The sequence below is a fragment of the Delphinus delphis genome, chromosome 19 (genome assembly GCF_949987515.2).
Source record: "Delphinus delphis chromosome 19, mDelDel1.2, whole genome shotgun sequence".
Lineage (NCBI taxonomy): Eukaryota > Metazoa > Chordata > Mammalia > Artiodactyla > Delphinidae > Delphinus > Delphinus delphis.
The window spans coordinates 30,152,424-30,165,521 of record NC_082701.1 but is presented as its reverse complement, the minus strand read 5'-3'; the positions used below and the strand labels follow the sequence as shown (position 1 = coordinate 30,165,521).

Sequence of the window (13,098 nt, the reverse complement as noted above, 5' to 3'; positions counted from 1 at the left end):
GCAGGATACAAAATTAATGCACAGAAATCTCTTGCATTCCTATACACTAATGATGAAAAATCTGAAAGAGAAATTAAGGAGATACTCCCATTTACCATTGCAATAAAAAGAATAAAATACTTAGGAATAAACCTACCTAAGGAGACTAAAGACCTGTATGCAGAAAACTGTAAGACACTGGTGAAAGAAATTAAAGGTGTTGCAAACAGATGGAGAGATATACCATGTTCTTGGATTAGAAGAATCAACATTGTGAAAATGACTCTACTACCCAAAGCAATCTACAGATTCAGTGCAATGCCTATCAAACTACCCATGGCATTTTTCATAGATCTAGAACAAAAAAGTTTTACAATTTGTATGGAAACACAAAAGAAGCCAAATAGTCAAAGCAATCTTGAGAAAGAAAACCAGAGCTGGAGGAATCAGGCTCCCTGACTTCAGACTATACTACAAAGCCACAGTAATCAAAACAGTATGGTACTGGCACAGAAACAGAAATATAGATCAATGGTACAGGATAGAATGCCCAGAGATAAACCCACGCACATATGGTCACCTTATTTTTTAAAAAGGCAAGAATATACAATACAGAAAAGACAGCCTCTTCAGTAAGTGGTGCTGGGAAAACTGGACAGCTCCATGTAAAAGAATGAAGTTAGAACACTTTCTAATACCATACCCAAAAATAAACTCACAATGGATTAAGACCTAGAGTAAGGTCAGACACTGTAAAACTCTTATTAGAGGAAAACGTAGGCAGAACACTCTGTGCCATAAATCACAGCAAAGATCCTTTTTGACCCACCTCCTAGAGAAATGGAAATAAAAAGAAAATAAACAAATGGGACCTAATGAAACTTAAAAGCTTTTGCACAGCAAAGGAAACCATAAGCAAGATGAAAAGACAACCCTCAGAATGGGAGAAAATATTTGCTAATGAAGCAACTGACAAAGGTTTAATCTCTAAAATTTATAAGCAGCCCATGCAGCTCAATATCAAAAAAACAACCCAATCCAATAATGGGCAGAAGACTTAAATAGACATTTCTCCAAAGAAGATATACAGGTTGCCAACCAACACATGAAAGGATGTTCAGCATCACTAATCATTAGAGAAATGCAAATCAAAACTAAAATGAGATATCACCTCACAGCAGTCAGAATAGCCATCATCAAAAAATCTACAAACAATAAATGCTGGAGAGGGTGTGGAGAAAAGGGAACCCTCTTACACTGTTGGTGGGAATGTAAATTGATGCAGCAACTATGGAGAACAGTATGGAGATTCCTTAAAAAACTAAAAATAGAACTACCGTATGACCCAGCAATCCCACTACTGGGCATATACCCTGAGAAAACCATAATTCAAAAAGAGTCATGTACCACAGTTTTCATTGCAGCTCTGTTTACAATAGCCAGGACATGGAAGCAACCTAAGTGTCCATCAACAGATGAATGGATAAAGAAGATGTGGCACATATATACAATGGAATGTTACTCGGCCATAAAAAGAAATGAAATTGAGTTATTTGTAGTGAGGTGGATGGACTTAGAGTCTGTCATACAGAGGTAGTAAGTCAGAAGGAGGAAAAGGAATAGCGTATGCTAACACGTATATATGGAATCTAAAAAAAAAAAAGGTCATGAAGAACCTATGGGCAGGACAGGAATAAGGATGCAGACGTAGAGAATGGACTCGAGAACACGGGAAGGGGGAAGGGTAAGCTGGGACAAAGTGAGAGAGTGGCATGGACATATATACACTGCCAATGTAAAATAGATAGCTAGTGGGAAGCAGCCACATAGCACAGGGAGATCAGCTCAGTGCTTTGTGACAACCTAGAGGGGTGGGATAGGGAGGGTGGGAGGGAGACGCAGGAAGGAGGAGATTCAGGGATATATGTATATTTATAGCTGATTCACTTTGTTATAAAGCAGAAACACACCATTGTAAAGCAGTTATACTCCAATAAAGATGTAAAAAATTTCCAATTTTCAACAAGAAATTATGAGCCATACTCAGGAGAAAAAGCAGCCATTAGAAATTAACTCTGAGTGTGCTTGGATGTTGTATTTAGCAGTTAAAAGATTTTAAAACAGGTATTATAAATATGTTCAAGTAATTAAATCAGTAAACAAATAGAAACTAACTAAAAGAACTAGATGGAAATTCTAGATTTGGAAAGTACAATACTGAAATAAAAATTCAGTAGATGGGTAACAAGGTTTGAGATGGCAGAAGAATGAGTTCGTGGATTGAAATATAGATCAAGAGAAAGTATCCAATCTGTAGAACAGAGAACAAGAGACTGAAGGAAAATGAACAGAACCTTAGAGACAAATGTGTACCCCTCTAAGTGTAAGAGGAGTTCCAGAAGGAGAGAAGAGAAAGAGGCAAAATAAGTATTTGAACTTATAATGGCTGAAAACTTTCTAAATTTGATGGAAAAACATTAATCTGCAGATCTGAGGAGGTCAGTAAACACCCAAGACCCAAAAAGATAAGCACAAAGAGAACCACGCCTAGATACATCATAGTCATAATCAAACTACTGAGAGAACCAAAGGCAAAGAGAAAATCTTGAAAGCAGCAAGAGAAAAATGATTCATTGTGTAAAAGGAAACAAAATGTATAACTGTTTCAGTGGAGGCCAGAAGGCAGTGGAATGCTGGGGGGTAAAAACATTGTCAATCAAGATTTCCATATTCAGCAGTACTGTGAGGGTGAAATAAAGACATTCCTAGATAAATACTGAGAAAATTACAAGATATACCAAAAGAAGTACTTCAGGTTAAAGGGAAATGACACCAGACAATAACTCAAATACACAGGAATAAGAACACCAGAAATGGTAACCATTTGGGTAAATGTAAAAGATAGTATAAACATTTTTTTTCTTTAATTTTAGTAGTAGCTTTTCAAAATACAAGATTGTTGGGCCTTCCCTGGTAGTCCAGTGGTTCAGAATCTGTCTTGCAATGCAGGGGACGTTGGATCAGTCTCTGGTTGGAGCACTAAGATCCCACATGCCACGGGGCAACTAAGCCCTCACGCCACAACTAGAGAGCCTGTGTGCCACAACTACAGAGCCCATGAGCTCTGGAGCCCACGTGCTACAACTAGAGCGAAGCCTGAGTGCCACAACGAAAGATCCTGTGTGCCACAACTAAGACCCAATATAACCAATAAATAAATAAATATTTTTTAAAAAAAGATTGTATAAAGCAATAATTATAATACTGTTTGTTGGGCTTATAATGGATAGAAGTATTGTATAGATAACAATACTAGGACAGAAGAAGGAGAAGAAAATGGAGCTATATTATAGCCAAGTTCCTGTATTTTACCGGAATTAGTATTAGCATTAAGTAGATTGTGATAAGATACGTAGTTTAATCTTTAGAGCAACCAATTAAGAGAAATATACTAGAATGTAATCCAAAATTATAGTTTAAAAATAAGAGAAATTAAAATTGTACCCCCCAAAATTGTCTAACATAAAAGAAGGCAGTAAAAGAAGAATAGAGAAACTAAAAAGCTGTAAGACGTACAGAAAACAGATAGCAAAATAACAGACGTAAATCCAACCATATTGGTAATTGCATTAAATGTGAGTAGACCAAACTCTAAAATTTAGAGGGTAGGATTTTTTGCTTTTGTTATTTATGTGTGTGTGCATGTATGTATGTAATTCAAATACCTTGGAATGGATATTCCTGAATTATGGTGATTCAAATATTAACTAACTGCCCTTAGATTAGGGATGCTGTTTGTCATAATGGGGACAGGTGGTGAGGAGAATGTTCTTTTGGTATTTTGAGCAGGACAGTTTTTCATGAGGCAGGGTATCTTATGTGTTACAGGATATTTAGCATCCCTGAATCCTGCCCACAAATGCCAGTGGCAGCCCCACCCTCACCCCCAGGTTATGTTGTAGTAACAAAAGCTACCCCCCCACACAGACCTTTCTAGTATTCCTTGTGGGAGCATGCCACCTCACCTGTTACCATCCCATCTCACCCCTAACCTTATTGAGAAACAGTAGAAGAGATTTAAACAAACCATCTCACTGTATACTAAAGTATTTTAAAGTATTTTTTACAGATAATATAACAAAGGAGAAAAGAACATATGCAAAGATCCTGAGGACAATATAGCTTGTCATGTTTGAGGACCTGAAAGGAGACTGATATTACTGGGGAATTAGTGAGTAAAGAGGAAGGTGGCATATGATAACACTGAAAAGAGAAGCAGAGTTCAGTATGGGGCCTTTATAGATCATGGTAAGGTTAGATTTTATTTTAAGTGAATTAGGAAGGTACTGAAGAATTTTAGGCATGTGAGTGACATGAGTGACATGATCTGATTATTGCTTAGGTAGACATGTATAGCAATGCTTTTAATCTTTTTTAAACTTCAATCCACAGTAAGAGATGTATTGTGACTTACTACATACATGCACTCACACACACACAAATACAACCTGAAATCAAAGTTTTATGAAACTTAATACAATAATGAACTCTGATATTTCTATTCATTTTTTAAAAACGTTCACTCATAGATTGATTTTACAACCCATAGAACAGACCCTCTGTTTGAAAGACCTGATTAATATGGCATATATGAAGAATATACATTTTTTTAGCGTTAGGGAAGACAGCTATGAAAAGTTATGAGTGAGGGGATTTTGAAGATAAATAAGGCAATTGAAATATAAAATTGAGTTTGTGTCTGTATGGTGTTAATACCTGATACATTGTTAATTTGTTCTATTCTAGAGCAAAGGCTATAGGCATTGAGTAAATTCTAAAGAGGAATGAGGTGAGAATGTTTTTCTTGTCAGTAGGAAAAATTTTCTGGGCCAGATATCTTTAATTCTGCCCAAATAAGGGAATTGTCTCTGAAAACAAGAGTTGACCCACTATTTTCCAAGTCTATAAGGGTACAATATTTGTTTAGATTCTATATTAGTATCCTTCCCTCCTGACCTAATAGAGATCTTGTATATAATATAAACACCAATAAATTACCTGCATTATATTAGTGACTTTATTTAACACTTTCTTAATTTGAATACTGGTAGGAAATAATATTTTTTCTTTCCTGAGTGACAGTTTCTATAACTGCATTTACCAAGGAACTCATTCTCATCGTATATTCATCTCAAAAATATGTATGTATTAAATATTTAAGATTAGACTTGAAGGAGTTGAGAAAGATCTAACCACATGAAGAGTGTTGGGGACAGGGGTCCAGACAGAAGAGTAAAAGCCATGAGGCAGTTGAGAGCCACCATCATGGCTGAAGCTTTGTGGATGAGGAAGAGGGTAACCAGATATAAAGTTGGAAAAGTTAGGCGGGAGTCAAGTCAGACCCTCATAGGGCCTTTGTGACTCCTATAGGGAGTTTGAATTTTTTTCTTAAGCAAAGAAGTACATGATCATATTTACTTTTTTTTTTTTTTTTTTTTTGCGGTACGCGGGCCTCTCACTGTTGTGGCCTTTCCCATTGCGGAGCACAGGCTCCGGACGCGCAGGCTCAGCGGCCATGGCTCATGGGCCCAGCCGCTCCGCGGCATGCGGGATCTTCCTGGACCGGGGGACAAACCCGTGTCCCCGGCATCGGCAGGCGGACTCTCAACCACTGCGCCACCAGGGAAGCCCCATATTTACATTTTAAGAAGATAACTCTGGCTGCTATGTGGAGAAAGGACTGGAAAAGGGTAAGAATTGAAGTAGGGAGGCCAATTGAGAGGCTGTTGCAGTAGTTTGCGTAGGCTAGGAATAATAGTCATTGGACTTTGGTGGTAGCCGAGGAGATGGAAGTGGATGGATTCAGGGTATATTTGGGGGATAGAATCAACAAAAGTTCCTGATAAATTAGATGTAGGGATGAGAGAAAGAGCAGAATCAAGAACTCCCAGGTTTGTGGGAGTGACTTGAGCAGCTGGGTGAATGTGGTACCATTTACTGTGTGGGGAAAATCATATAGGGCAGGGGCAAAGTTCAGGTGAATATACTAGTTTCCTAGGGCTTCCATGACAAAGTACCATGAACTGTTTGGCTCAAAACAACAGAAATTTATTCTTCCACACTTCTGGAGAGTAGACGTCAAAATTAAGGGACTGCTCTAGACCTGTAGAGGAGAATCCTTTCTTGCCTATGCCTAGCTTCTGGTGGTGTGCCAGCAATCCTTGGAGCACTTCAGTCTTCTTCCATCATTACATGTCATTCTCCCCATGTGTGTATATGTCTCTGTGTGTTGTGTGTCTGTGTTTCAAGGATTGGAGCAAAAAATATACAGTATCAGCCTGGAGCGTCTTGTAGTGGCAGAAAGTAAGGAAGGGCTTAAAAAAAAACAAATACCCCCCATTAGTGGGGGTATGCTTTAAATTTTTGAAGCATTTAAGGGCTTTAAAAAAAAAAAAAGCATTAGGAACAAACTGAAAGCGCTCTTGATGGGCAAGCCTGGAAACATTTGAACAACAAAAAATAATATAGTACAGTTTAAAATAAATATCTGTGAGTCTGTACTGATATAAATGAATAATTGGGTAAATTAATAAATGGAGATGAAGAGACAAATCTCTTCATACAGAATAATACCAAATTATGCAGGGGAGCATAACTCCCCACTCCTTAAGTATGGGCTGTGTACAGTGACTTCATTCCAAAGAATACAGTGTGGAAAGTGGGAACAGGGAGACACAGAGAGTAACTTTATGGGAGAAATCTGATGAACACTACTTCAGCCAGATGATCAAGGTCAACATCAGTAGTCATAAATCATTATAAATAGTATGTACCTTTGATATGATGTGATGAAAATGGTACTTAACCTCTATGACCTTCTTCACAGAAGTCCTTAATCCCAGTCTAACCATGAGAAAAGCATCACAAAAATTCTAATAGGGAAGCAGCCTACAATTTACCTGACCAGAACTACTCAAAACTGTCAAGATCCTAAAAAGAAACGAAGGAGCTAAGAGGAGCCTAAACAGATATGGTGACTAAATGTAAGTGGTATCCTAAATGGGATACTGGAACAGAAAGAGGCCATTATGTGAAAACTAAGGAAATCCAAATAAGCCATGGACTGCTTAATAACGTTTCAATATTAGTTCATAAATTGTAAGAAATGTACCATACTAATGTAATAATAGGGGAAACTGTGTATGTGTGTGTGTGCGGGTGATGATAAACTCTGCTTTATGCCCAGTTTGTCTTTAAATCTATAACTGTAAAAATATTTTTTGATTAACTAAAAGATAGTCCTGTGGAACAAAGAAGACCATAGGGAAAATGGTATGTATGAAGTGATTAGTCATAACCAAGAGCCCCAAGCATACAATTTAAACAAATGTTAGACCTTCAAAGGAAGGGGCAGGGTTTGTTTTGCAAGTATTTGTTTTAGGCAAATCACTGTAGTTTCTGTCACAGCATTTTCATGTGTTTCTGTATACCATATTACGGCTGAATATGGAGATGCATTATTTGGGGGATTCATTCCATAAGAATTAAATACTACTTTTTGAGAAGTGTGTTCCAATATTATTTTACCATGTATACGTCCTGAGATATAAGAGAATTTTACTTATTTTAGAGATTAAAAACAAACGATCCATATTTACAAATGTACTGAATTATTATCTGAATTTATTGTGAAGATTTTCTAATATGATGAGTTGATTTAAAAAGTTACTGGGAATTCCCTGGCTGTCCAGTGGTTTGGATTCCACACTTCCACTGCAGGGGACCCAGGTACGAACACTAGTTGGGGAACTAAGATCCCACAAGATGTGTGACGTGGTCACAAAAAATAAAAGTTACCAAGATTTCTGGTATAAAATGAATTACAGGTAATTTTAATTTATATTACAAATGGGTATATGGACATGAATGATAAGGAAAACTTTAAAAGGAAGAAAGTAAAGTGTTTTAATAAAGATGAGAGTATAATGTTTATAGATTAAAACAGTGATGTCAGGTATAATTGTTCAGTTGAGATTAAAAACTATGAAGAAAAATGTAAATAAACGTTGTATGAGTGCTGGCCTATATAATATATCCTTCAGTGTCTTATTTAGTTTGAAAAGAAATACAATTTTTTTTTTTTTCGGTACGCGGGCCTCTCACTGTTGTGGCCTCTCATGTTGTGGAGCACAGGCTCTGGACGCACAGGCTCAGCGGCCATGGCTCACGGGCCTAGCTGCTCTGCGGCATGTGGGATCCTCCCAGACCGGGGCACGAACCCACGTCCCCTGCATCGGCAGGCGGACTTTCAACCACTGCGCCACCAGGGAAGCCCAGAAATACATAGTTTTTAAATTTTATTTAATTAATTAATTATTTATTTTTGGCTGTGTTGGGTCTTCGTTGCTGTGCCCGGGCTTTCTCTAGTTGCAGCGAGCGGGGGCTATTCTTAATTGCGGTGCGCGGGTTTCTCATTGCAGTGGCTTCTCTTGTTGTGGAGCACAGGCTCTAGGCACGCGGGCTTCAGTAGTTGTGGCACATGGCTTCAGTAGTTGTGGCTCATGGGCTCTAGAGCTCAGGCTCAGTAGTTGTGGTGCACGGGCTTAGTTGCTCCGCGGCATGTGGGATCCTCCCAGACCAGGGCTCAAACCAGTGTCCCCTGCATTGGATTCTTAACCACTGCGTCACTAGGGAAGCCCCCCAGTGTGGGCTTTAAAAGATAGTTTATCACCTCTCCACATGGGGCTTTTGAAGGCTGTCATTAAACTTATTTCCATAAAAATGTGTTAATGGAATTTATTTCACTGTTGATTCTTATTTCTACCTAGAGTCTTTTATAGAGGCAGTATATTTTATAAGGATTCAGTGAAAAAAAGACATCAGCAGTCAATCTTTGGAATATTGGACATTTGCAAAAATGTGATTTTTGTGATATTTGCACCTGAATAAGAAAAACATACTAACTGGCATATCACATGATCCTACAGACAATTTGGTTTGAACTAAGACCAATGGTATTTAAAGGTTAAATTTTTTAAGTTAAATATTTCTGCTGATAATCTTTTATTCAAGTATTATTGGATGTTATCATTTTTCATTAGATTATTAGACTGGCTTCTCATACATGCATAGCTCATTTTATTGTCCTTAGCTTTGTTGTACTTTGCAGGTGCTGCATTTTTTACAAATTGAAGTTTCGTGGCAACTGCACATTGAGCAAGTCCATCAGTGCCATTTTTCCAACAGCATATGCTCACTTCATGTCTCTTTGGCACATTTTGGTAATTCTTACAATATTTCAAACTTTTTCCTTGTATTTTTTGTGGTGATCTGTGATCCGTAAATCTTTGATGTTACTGTTGTAATAGTTTGGGGGCGTCATGAGCTGTGCTCATATAAGATGGCAAACTTAATCAATAAATGTGTGTGTTCTGACTGCTTCAGCAACAGGCCATTCCCCCACCTCTTTCCCTCTCCTCAGTCCTCCCTATTCCCTGAGACAATATTGAAGTTCAGCCAATTATTAACCATACAGTGGCCTCTAAGTGTTCAAGTGAAAGGAAGAGTTACATGTCTCTCACTTTAAATCAAAAGCTAGAAATGAATTTCTCTGCAGGAAATAGCAAGAAAACCAAACCAGAATTAGAAGTGGATCCTGAAGATGTGACTGAATTGCTGCTATCATGATAAAACTTTAACAGATGAGGAGTTGCTTCTTAGGGATGAGCAATGAAAGTGATTTCTTGAGATGGAATCTACTCCTGGTGATGATGTTGTGAAGACTGTTGAAATGACAACAAAGGATTTAGAATATTACATAAACTTAGTTGATAAAGCAGTGTCAGGGTTTGAGAGGATTGACTCCACATTTGAAAGAAGTTCTGTGGGTAAAATGCTGTCAAGCAGCATTGTATGCTACAGAGAAATCATTCACGAAAGGATGAGTCAATCAGTGCGGAAAACTTCATTGTTGTCTTATTTTAAGAAGTTGCCACGGCCACCCCCGCCCCCGCAGCCTTCAGCAACCACCACCCTGATCAGTCAGCAGCCACTAACGTGGAGGCAGGACCCTCTGCCAGCAAAAAGATTATGACTTGCTGAAGGCTTAGATGATGGTTAGCATTCTTTAGCAAAAAAGTGTTGTTTAATTTAGGTAGGTACATGGATCTTTTAGATATAAGGCTATTGCATACTTAGTAGACTGTACAGTATAGTGTAAACATAACTTTCATATGCACTTAGAAACGAAAAAATTGGTGTGACTCACTTTATTGTGCTATTCATTTTATTACAGTGGTCTGAAACCGAAGCTGCAGTATCTCCAAGGTATGCCTGTACAGTTGATCCTTGAACAAAACCTGTTTGGACTGTATGGGTCCACTTATACACAGATTTTTTTCAATAGTAAATAGTACAGTACTACACGATCCATGGGTTGGTTGAATCCTTGGATGTGGAACCTCAGATATGGAAGAACTGTGGATGCGGAGGTAGACTATAAGTTAGTTATGCGTTCAAGGAATGACGTGGTCACTTTGCCCATTATGATAGGCTTTGTCTGTGTATGAATGTCCAGTCTTAGTGTAGCCAATCATATAGGAGAATTGTGTGACGAAATAGGAATTTACTAGAATTTTCTGACATAGTACATATCTGGGTATGTTCTGGTAGTCATCATTAATTAGCATTTTCAGGAAGGACCCAATGGTAGCATATAGCAGCCTAGCAACTAGATTTATTTTACATATTTATTCCTCTATAATTCAGGTCATGGTTCACGATTTTCAACCAAATGGGATTAGTTCTTTAAAATGGTATATCACTTCATATAATACAGAGATCATCTTCTGGAATAACAACACTCCTTTCAAATGTGAACCATAAATCAATCTTTTGTCTCCTAATTGGAGCTACTACTGTCCTACAGTTGAGGCTGTGGTCTTTTGTTCAGCAATATTCAACACTTAGACGAAGCTATCAAGATAATGAATGCAACTGAAAGAAATGGGTTTGTCAGATAGGGCAGTGAATCTTAGTAGAAATATTCAGTAGAAATGCTTATTCAGATTACTCTGCTCTTAAGAGTTAGTAATGGAATTTCAGATGAACTTATTTCTGAAGGGGCTATTTATTTTTTTTAACAATATAGGAATATTTTTTCAAAATAATGACATTAAAATTCAAATTGTAAACTATATAGGAGAAAGCCTAGAGTTCTACTCCGAAGCTCTTTAGAACAACTTCCTGGAATAGCACATAATAGAAGTTTAAAAAAGATAAATAAAAATTGAAGTCAGTAAATTATTCAATTCTCTGGCCACTTGTGGTTTAAAAAAACATTTGATAAAACTTCTGTTCTAATAATTTGTGGAAGCTCCCCTATCATAGCAAATAATTTACGGTAAAACTTCAATATGTTTACTATAAATACTACTTCCTACATATTATACTTCATTGCTCTAACAAATATTTTGAAATTTTTTTTCAGGTATATAATATCACACAAAGAACTGAGAACATTTTGGAGTTTTGTTTTACTTCCTTAAGTAATTACATTATTACCAAATCTCAAAGATGTGGTTGAAAATATAATGATCTTGATTTTTCATTCTTAACCTTTTTTTTATAAAGTCATTAAAATTTCTAATCACGTTAGTTATGCCATTGTAGCTATAAACTCACGATTTACCCAAAACAACTTCAGTTTACTACAGGTAAATTTTCATAACTCTTTGTAGGTTGCTCTGATGTACCATTTCAATATCAACAAAATTTAGGAATCACCCTCTGATGTTTTCTGCAGATATATTCACAGACTGACAGCAGATATTTTACTGCACTATTTAGTTCTAAGTTATACCACCAGCATTATTGTTTTTCTAAAATATAGCACAGTCTTTTCTTAGGTTATTATTTTCAAGTGATCACAGTTCTCAAGAAAGAAACTGTACCAATGTGAGTCTGAAACATCAAATATTGAAGTAGAATTCCAGATTTGTCTTTCAAGTAATGAAAAACCATTTATCAAAAGAGATAAATTGTTTCTGGTGAGCTGATTGGCAAACAGAACAATAGCTAACAGCCAGATTGAAGTGTGATCTTAACCGGATTAGAATAAAATGCTCATAATGTTAGTTTTCTTTTTGCATGATTTTTGCACTACTGTGGAAATAAAGACCACCCAGAATGAGAACAAACAGGCTATAAATTCAAAGAAATTGAATAACAATTGGTAACAAGAAAATTACCACCATCACTTGCATTTGGCAGATTCACATGGGAGGGGGCAAGTTTTATGGTGAAAAAGAGAAAAGATACGCTGATTGGAGACTGTTTTGCGTGGGGAAGCTGAAATGCTAACTAGAAGCCAATCATCTTAGGTAATTGGTTTGGGAAGCATATTTGTCCTCTGGTTGGTGCTGAGTTGAAAGTGTGTGGTGGGCTGTGGAGGGGGAAAAAAAAAAAAAAGGAAGCTGGCAGTCATTGACCAAATCCTAACTTCTGAAGTGATTGCTGCAGAGATTGTGATTTGACTTCCCAGGTTGTTTGCCCTCCAAAGAGACTGTGTGTCAGAGTTGTATATGATCTGGTCATTGTCTATTTGTATAATCAGTCTCTCACTACTGAAGAACAAATAGACTTAATGTTTTATGATTTTATCACTGATTATATTCTTGTAGCTTTGAGAGTTCTATCAAGATTCTAATAGTTATAGAAATCTCCCCAGATGAAAATAATATTTCATGTCTGAGAATATAAGATGAATTATGCCAGAGTGTTCATGCTGTAAGATGTCTATATGAAGATGTCATTACTCAGGTAGAAGTGGATTCTGGACCTCAGAGATACCAGTTAACAATAATAATATGTGCCTATGTGGGTCTTTTGAGAAGTTAGTGAGAATCTGGTTTGGACTACCTCAGAGAGCGTTGGGGTACTTTCTCAGTGACTTATTGGATAATTGGGACTTTAAAGATGTGTGGGAGAGAGTAACTGGCCTTTCCCCGTTGGAAACTCTGCACATTGTGACTTCCTATACAGCCTATAGAAAGGAGATTGGTTGGCTGTGATGAGGAGTATATATGAGTTCCTACACAGTTTTTTAAAATTTTTATTCTG

At 37.1% G+C, this 13,098-nt stretch overlaps 1 protein-coding gene across 1 annotated transcript in view; it reads left to right on the top strand.

The window, feature by feature from the left end:
* The window catches only part of PPM1E (protein phosphatase, Mg2+/Mn2+ dependent 1E), a 196,518-nt gene that overhangs the window by 87,647 nt on the left and 95,773 nt on the right, over positions 1-13,098 (top strand). The gene's annotated exons all lie outside the window — the stretch shown is intronic.